The 8,647-nt window shown below is 42.5% G+C and overlaps 1 long non-coding RNA gene across 3 annotated transcripts; it reads left to right on the top strand.

The window, feature by feature from the left end:
• Positions 1-277: 277 nt before the first annotated feature.
• LOC308478249 lies at positions 278-4,096 on the top strand. Of its 3 annotated transcripts, none has more exons than XR_013986969.1 (4): positions 278-435; positions 797-1,090; positions 2,003-2,441; positions 4,038-4,096. It is a non-coding gene; the product is annotated as an uncharacterized lncRNA (long non-coding RNA). The 3 variants fall into 3 exon arrangements; XR_013986970.1 differs by lacking the exon at positions 4,038-4,096 and adding an exon at positions 1,478-1,582 and having other exon boundaries at positions 2,003-2,106; XR_013986971.1 differs by lacking the exon at positions 4,038-4,096 and having other exon boundaries at positions 1,478-2,097.
• The last annotated feature ends 4,551 nt before the right edge of the window (positions 4,097-8,647 follow it).

The raw sequence follows: 8,647 nt of genomic DNA, 5'->3' as shown, positions 1-8,647 counted from the left end.
ACTACAGCTGAACCAAGGCCAGCCTTAGGTTGAGTTATTACATTTCGCAGCATTTTACTTACTGGTGGAATCCCCTTCAAAAAGATTTTCTTTTAATGGTTCCCATTAAACTCCTCATTCAAATCCGTTCCCTTCAGCCAGGGATTTATTGTTAGCTAATGAATATTTACATGAGATTAAAGCACTGGGGCTGCCAACAAAATCAATACTGTAATGTGCTGTGGGGTTTGTGGTGGCCACAAAGCTTCTAGCATCTGTTGGATGTCACACTGATGATGTCACAAAGACTTAGTGGCAGAGGAGGCGCTTAGCAACAGGGTCTCCCATGACCAAGTTTCTGAGGGAAGAGAGAAGAGTTTGTAGTGGGGCAAGAAACAGGACCATGAGGAAAGATGGTCAGAGTTGCTGGAGTTGAGGCAGAAGCCGCAGTAGCAGGTAAGTGAGGCAATTCACTGCCAGATTTATTCCAGACCCTTCAAGTGTCCCTATTTTCCAGGGACAGTCCCAGGTTTACACAAGCCATTGTGGTTTCTGATTTGATCCTAAGATGTCCCATTTTCCCTTAGGATGTCCCTATTTTCATTGGAAAAATGTTGGAGGGTATGGAATAGGATGTCCCTATATTCATCAAAGAAATGTTGGAAGGTATGCTATTCCACTGCCACTGTGGGCCAATCATGGGGCCCACATCTGCTCTGGACCAGTTAGTAACTACAGGCACATGCAGTGCTGATGGAACTGTCCCCCGTTGCCGCTACCACCTTGCTAAGAATGAATTTATTTCCCCCTCCCTCAGTTGCCCCTCAATAGCAGCAGAGTGTACCAGAGAATCATCACATCAGCCACCGCAGAGGGGAGGAAAAGGTCTAGGAAAGGAGGTAGCAAAAGGCCCAGAGAAGGAGGAGACTTGGGCGAGGCAGGATGGAGAAAAGAGAGAAACGCACGGAGGAGTCTGAAAGAGGGTCATCACAACCATCAGCTGACAACTTGCCAGGACTCAAGGCAGCGCTGTGTCAATTAAGGAATGTGTGCACTACCAACCATGCAGCTCTGGACAAAGAAGGGAATTGCGGGGAGACCAGTCACCCCGGTAGGAAGCCTCTTCTTACAAACAAGGCGGAATGGATCAAGTGGTGGTCAGAGAGTTTCACCAGAAGCTCCTAGGGCAGGTTTACCTGCAGCCCCAGCTTTTTAAAATCAGATGTGGGGAACCTTTGGTCTTCTAGAGGTTGCTGAACTTCAACTCCCAGAAAGCATTGCCAGTGGCCAGGGAGGATGTGAGCTGTAGTTCAGCAATATCAGGAGGTTCTCCACACCTGGGATGGATCTTCCCTCATGGTTTTTAATGTTAAGGAAGGGTTAGAGAAGGGTTTTGATAATGTAAATGGACACATGGCGCCCTACTTTTTATGTTCATGATGCATTATTACCTTGTCTTTTTTAATCCCCTTATGCTGCTAATTGGTGAAACATGAAGGGGAGGAAGGAGGAAGGAAGAATTAAAATGTGATACCAGTAGGTGGAGCAGAACAACCAGCGACCAACAGCAGGGAAAGAAACAGTGTTTTGGGAAATAACGTGGGTGGGTATTACTAACATTTGACGGAAAAAAACCAAGGTAAAAAACATTTTAGTTAACAAGTATGCCCTGTGACATTTTAAAATGCCATATCTAATATTGTTCCAGTAAGGGAAAATGACGTTAAACGGGTCAGCGTAGATCCAGCCCTGATTTCAATGGACTCAACGCTTCCTCTCGATTGTGGAGATGTTCTGGAATGATTGGGCTGAATCCAGACTTAGCCATACGGACGTAGAGCAGACCCACTGAAACCAAAGATACTTGAGCTTAACTCATGACTGAGTTAAGACCCATTGATGACAATAGGTCGATTCGTGTGTATGACTAAGTTTGGCTCCGACGATTTGCACCAAATGAAACTGGGTTGAAAGTCTTTTATGTGCAGCAGCATTTAATTGATCTTTTTTTTTTCTTGAAAAGGCTACTCGAGGAGCCTCAGAAGACTGATGGCATCCAGTTCTTTCCTTTGGCGCCTACCACATTGTCTTTTCTCAATAAAATGCTAACCCCCTGAAGGACTTCAAGCTTGTTTGCTCCCCAAGTACCATTCTGTTCTGTGATTTGCTGTGTTTAACTCTTGTAGCAGGAGTGATTTCATTTTTCTTAGTTGCCTCAAACTTCCCCCTAGAAATATGTTTATTTACTAGAAAATTCTTGGTGTTCAGCCTGTCTTTCCCTCCCTCCAGGTCTAAGAAGACAGTTAATGGAGAATCTTGATGCCATTTCCATTGGCTTTGTTTTTAATGCATTTTCTAAGGACTTGTGCTTTCTGCTCCAATGACTCACTTGAAGGTTTTTGATGAAGATACCTCATCAATCATTAGCAAAAGCAAAGTGACCAGCTGCAACTAAATCCAAGGTAAGGCTGCTTGAAATTTTAAAACAACAGTGAACACAAACAATGCATTTCCCCCCCTTCTGTATCAATTTCCACCTGTCAGGTGCCTTGCAAAATAATATACTGGGGAAGAAAGGAGTCACATATTTCTACAGTGCTGCACTGCTTTTCAAGATACATTAAATGTTATGATTGGCATTACCAGAAATCTCACAAAAGTATGTGCATATGAGCAAGAGAAAAAGTAAAAGGCATAAAGCTATTATTTTCCCAAGGAAACACTCTGGAGAGACGAAACTTCAATGAAGCTCACAGAATGTCTGTTGATGAGTCACCAACTCTGAGCCTAACCTACATCATTGGGTTGTTGCTGGAAGAAGAAGAAGAAGAAGAAGAAGAAGAAGAAGAAGAAGAAGAAGAATTCATTATTTATACCCTGCCCATCTGGCTGGGTTTCCCCAGGCACTCTGGGTGGCTCCCAACAGAATATTAAAAACACAATAAAACATCAAACATTAAAAACTTCCCTAAGCATGATTGCCTTCAGATGTCTTCTAAAAGTCAGATAGTTGCTTATTTCCTTGACATCTGATGGGAGGGCGTTTCACAGGGCGGGCGCCACTCCTGAGAAGGCCCTCTGCCTGGTTCCCTGTAGCTTCACTTCTCGCAGGGGAGGGAACTGCCAGAAGGCCCTTGGAGCTGGACCTCAGTGCCTGGGTTGAACGATGGGGGTGGAGACACTCCTTCAGGTATACTGGGCAGAGGTGAAGGAAATAAACAACTTTTTGACATTTAGATGACATCTGAAGGCAACCCTGTTTATGGAAGTTTTTAATGTTTGATGTTTTATTGTGTTTTTAATATTCTGTTGGGAGCCGCTCAGGGTGGCTGGGGAAACCCAGCCAGATGTGCAGGGTATATATAAATTATTATTATTATTATTATTATTATTATTATTATTATTGCCTCAATGGCACCCTCTGGTGGCTTCACCCCAGGCAAAATTCCTGGCTAAATAGCCCTGCCAAAACACAGCAGAAGTTTCACGCATTCTGAACATGCATCCATTTTCAGTTTTCACTCTCCAGCCTTTAAATGTGGAAATGACAGCTCTGACCACTAGAGGGTGAAGTCAAACAAAATCCTCTAAATTCCTTACATGCAGTTTGGTCACCTGGTAGTGACTTTATTACGTCACATGAGCATCAGATCAGGGGTTCTTTTGTTCCTTGATTTTACATGCTGGGAGGGATCAACTTTGTCTGGCTTCAACCCAATCGAAGAAAATTTGGTTGATTAATTAATCAGTAGACCACATTTGCATATGTATCTAATTAAGATTTAAATGGGAAAATATGCAGGATTTGAAACACAATAGTCATTTATTTGGAGAAAAGCGATTTCATTTACACAATAATTACCAGATAATGTATTACTGTTGGGCTAACAACTGGGATTAGGCATTGCTATCTGATTCATCAAGCAGGGTGGAATAGTCTGGAGATTAATATTCTGGCTGGGTAGGCCTGAGGTTGCATTTACAATGTTTAGTCTATTGTTGTTGTTGTTTTTACCCAAAGCTGTTTTTCAATGAAGCATCATTTTATTGTACTTTAGTGTTGTTCCTCACTCTGGGACTGCGCGAACAGTGAAGAGCAGGTTGTATATAATGTGAATAAAATTGATAATAAATGAAATATGTAAATGTTGGGAACCCATTTGCCTTCTTAAATGCTAAATGCTGTGGGAAGCTGCAAATACTTACAGAATCGTAGAAATGTGGAGTTGGAATGGACCACATCTCGTCCAGGAGTCAGCAAACTTTTTTAGCAGGGGCTGGTCCACTGTCCCTCAGACCTTGTGGGGGGCAGGACTATTTGGGGGGGGGGATGAACGAATTCTGGCAAGCGATGGGCTGCACCTCACAACGGTTGGGAGGAATGTTTTTGCCAAAAATCTCAGAAACCTCATCAGGAGGGCTTTAAACTGACTAATGTGGGGGAGGGAGACAGTGCTCCTGAAGGTAGGAGTCTATCAATTGATGAAGATGATCATCCAAATGTCATTGACCAAATGGAGCAAACAGCACGCAGACCTAGTGGTGGGAGGAAAAAATCCTTAAATAAGAGACACGGGGGAATGATTAATGGACTTCAATGTCTGTACACTAATGCGCAAAGCATGGGAAATAAACAAGATGAGCTTGAGCTCTTGGTACAGCAAACTAAATATGACATAATAGGCATCACTGAAACCTGGTGGGATAAGTCCCACGATTGGAATGTAATAATGGAGGGATACAATCTATTTCAGAGAAACAGACCAGACAAGAAAGGAGGAGGAGTGGTGTTATATGTCAGGGATGTGTATACCTGTGAAGAGATCCAAGATTTAGAACCTCAAAGCCAAAGTGAGAGCATTTGGGTCAAAATCAAGGGAGAGAAGAATAACAGTGACCTCATTATGAGAGTTTACTATAGATCCCCAAGCCAAACGGAGGACATAGATGATGCCTTCCTGGAACAGATGGCCAAGCATGCAAAAGGAAGGGAGATAGTAGTAATGGGGGACTTCAATTACCCGGATATTTGTTGGATGTCAAACTCAGCCAAGAGCATAAGGTCAAACAGATTCCTCACTGGCCTTGCAGACAACTTCATTGTCCAGAAAGTGGGAGAAGCAACAAGAGGAACAGCCATTTTAGATCTGGTCCTAACCAATGTTGATGACCTGGTTAGTGGGGTAGAAGTGGAAGGATCATTAGGCGCGAGTGATCATGCTCTTCTGAAGTTTACTATACAGCGGAAAGGAGCAGCCAAGCATACTAGGACTCAATTTCTTGACTTTAAGAAAGCCAACTTCATAAAACTTAGGGAAGTGCTGGGTGAGATCCCATGGACAGTAATACTAAAAGGAAAGGGAGTTCATGATGGCTGGGAGTTTGTTAAGAGGGAGATAGTAAAAGCACAACTTCAGGCAATACCAATGAGACGGAAACATGGAAGGTGCCTAAAGAAGCCAGGGTGGCTATCTAAAGAACTTTTAACTGAGTTAAGATTAAAAAAGGATGTGTACAAAAAATGGAAAAGGGGGGAAACCACCAAAGAGGAATTCAAACAAATAGCCAACACGTGTAGACACAAAGTCAGAAAAGCTAAAGCACAGAATGAACTCAGGCTTGCTAGAGAGGTTAAAAGCAACAAAAAAGGCTTTTATGGGTATGTTCGTAGCAAAAGGAAGAACAAAGAAACAGTGGGGTCACTCAGAGGAGAAGATGGTGAAATGCAAACAGGGGACATAGAAAGGGCTGAACTCCTCAATGCCTTCTTTGCCTCAGTCTTCTCCGATAAAGAAAACAATGCCCGACCTGAAGAATTTGGAGCAAATGATTCAGCAAAGGAAACACAGCCCAGAATAACTAAGGAGATAGTATAAGAATACTTGGCTAGTTTAGATGTATTCAAGTCTCCAGGGCCAGATGAACTGCATGCAAGAGTATTAAAAGAACTGGCAGATGTGATCTCAGAACCACTGGCAGTCATCTGTGAGAATTCCTGGAGAACAGGCGAAGTCCCGGCAGACTGGAGGAGGGCAAATGTTGTCTCTATTTTCAAAAAGGGGAAAAGAGAGGACCCAAATAATTACCGCCCAGTCAGTCTGACATCAATACCAGGGAAGATTCTGGAGCAGATCATTAAGCAAACAGTCTGTGAGCACCTAGAAAGGAATGCTGTGATCACCAATAGTCAGCATGGATTTCTGAAAAATAAGTCATGTCAGACTAACCTGATCTTGTTTTTTGACAGAATTACAAGCCTGGTAGATGAAGGGAACCCAGTGGATGTAGCCTACCTTGATTTCAGCAAGGCATTTGACAAGGTGCCCCATGATATTCTTGTAAAGAAGCTGGTAAAATGCGGTCTTGACTATGCTACCACTCAGTGGATTTGTAACTGGCTGACTGACCGAACCCAAAGGGTGATCACCAATGGTTCCTCTTCATCCTGGAGAAGAGTGACTAGTGGGGTGCCACAGGGTTCTGTCTTGGGCCCGGTCTTATTCAACATCTTTATCAACGACTTGGATGATGGACTCAAGGGCATCCTGATCAAATTTGCAGATGACACCAAACTGGGAGGGGTGGCTAACACCCCAGAGGACAGGATCACACTTCAAAATGACCTTGACAGATTAGAGAACTGGGCCAAAACAAACAATATGAATTTTAAGAGGGAGAAATGTAAAGTATTGCACTTGGGCAAAAAAAAATGAGAGGCACAAATACAAGATGGGTGACACCTGGCTTGAGAGCAGTACATGTGAAAAGGATCTAGGAGTCTTGGTTGACCATAAACTTGACATGAGCCAACAGTGTGACACGGCAGCTAAAAAAGCCAATGCAATTCTGGGCTGCATCAATAGGAGTATAGCATCTAGATCAAGGGAAGTAATAGTGCCACTGTATTCTGCTCTGGTCAGACCTCACCTGGAGTACTGTGTCCAGTTCTGGGCACCACAGTTCAAGAAGGACATTAACAAACTGGAACGTGTCCAGAGGAGGGCAACCAAAATGGTCAAAGGCCTGGAAACGATGCCTCATGAGGAACGGCTAAGGGAGCTGGGCATGTTTAGCCTGGAGAAGAGGAGGTTAAGAGGTGATATGATAGCCATGTTCAAATATATAAAAGGATGTCACATAGAGGAGGGAGAAAGGTTGTTTTCTGCTGCTCCAGAGAAGCGGACACGGAGCAATGGATCCAAACTACAAGAAAGAAGATTCCACCTAAACATTAGGAAGAACTTCCTGACAGTAAGAGCTGTTCGACAGTGGAATTTGCTGCCAAGGAGTGTGGTGGAGTCTCCTTCTTTGGAGGTCTTTAAGCAGAGGCTTGACAACCGTATGTCAGGAGTGCTCTGATGGTGTTTCCTGCTTGGCAGGGGGTTGGACTTGATGGCCCTTGTGGTCTCTTCCAACTCTATGATTCTATGATTCTATGAATTCCTATGCCCCACAAATAACCCAAAGATGCATTTTAATTAAAAGCACACTTTCTACTCATGTAAAAACATGCTGATTCCCAGACCGTCTGCGGGCCAGATTTAGAAGGCAATTTGGCCAGATCCAGCCCCCGGGCCTTAGTTTGCCTACCCATGATCTAGTCCAACCCCCTGCAATGCTTTCATCTAGAATATTCTAGTAGAATAGAAATGAAATCAAGATAATAAATATATAGCAAGGAGAGATCACCTAGAGAGTTTCTTTTCTCAGGAGCTTGTGAAAACATTTATTTTGCTTGAAATGTTAAGGGTGCTGGGAATTGTAGTTTTGTGAGGAGTGAACTATCGTTCCCAGGATTCCTGGGGGGAAATCAATAAAATATTCTAATTTACATTTCAAAACATTCATTTAAACCACCTTAAGTCAATGGCTTCCATTCTTCTCTTTCCTTGGTTCATCTTGCATACCATACATCCTTGCATATTTTACATGAACTAAACCGTTCAATAATCCATTGTTACATCCATCAAAACTTATTTACACTGTTGAATTTATCTTAATGCTACCAGCGTTTTTAAATGAACGCAGTTTTCACCCATATATTCAGTAAACATTTTCCAATCTTCTTTAAACGTATATTCTTCTTGTTCTCTTATTCTATATGTTAAATCTGCAAGCTGCGCGTATTCCATCAGTTTAAGTTGCCATTCTTCTTTGGTTGGGACCTTGCTAGTTTTCCATTTTGGGGCTAACAAAATATGGGCCGCAGTAGTAGCGTACATAAATAGTCTTTTTTGACGCCTTGGAGTTCCCCTCTGAATTACCCCCACAAAAAGGACTCTGGGTTTTTTTTTTGGAAAGGTACTTTTAAACTTTTTTTTCAATTCATTATATATCATTTCCCAATATTCTTCTACCCTTTCACAGGTCCACCACATATGATAAAAAGTATCCTCAACCTCATTACATCTCCCACACTTTTCTGATTCAAACTTACACATTTTAACAAGTCTACTCGGAGTTGGAAATAGTATAAATGTTCTTCCATTTCATGGTGTGGATGGGCATTTGTTCTGGTTTGTTTATGGGATGGTTATATGACTTTCATTCTGTATTCATCCTGATTTGCTTGTGGAGTGTTCATTCATTTTCCTATCACTTTCCAAGCTGCAGAAAGTCCATTTAAAAATGGATTTGTTGTGTCAGGGTGACAGAGCGGCTTAATCCA

The sequence above is a fragment of the Podarcis pityusensis genome (genome assembly GCF_964106645.2).
Source record: "Podarcis pityusensis genome assembly, chromosome: 5".
NCBI lineage: Eukaryota > Metazoa > Chordata > Lepidosauria > Squamata > Lacertidae > Podarcis > Podarcis pityusensis.
The sequence above is the reverse complement of the archived record's forward strand: the minus strand, read 5'-3'. Positions and strand labels throughout refer to the sequence as shown.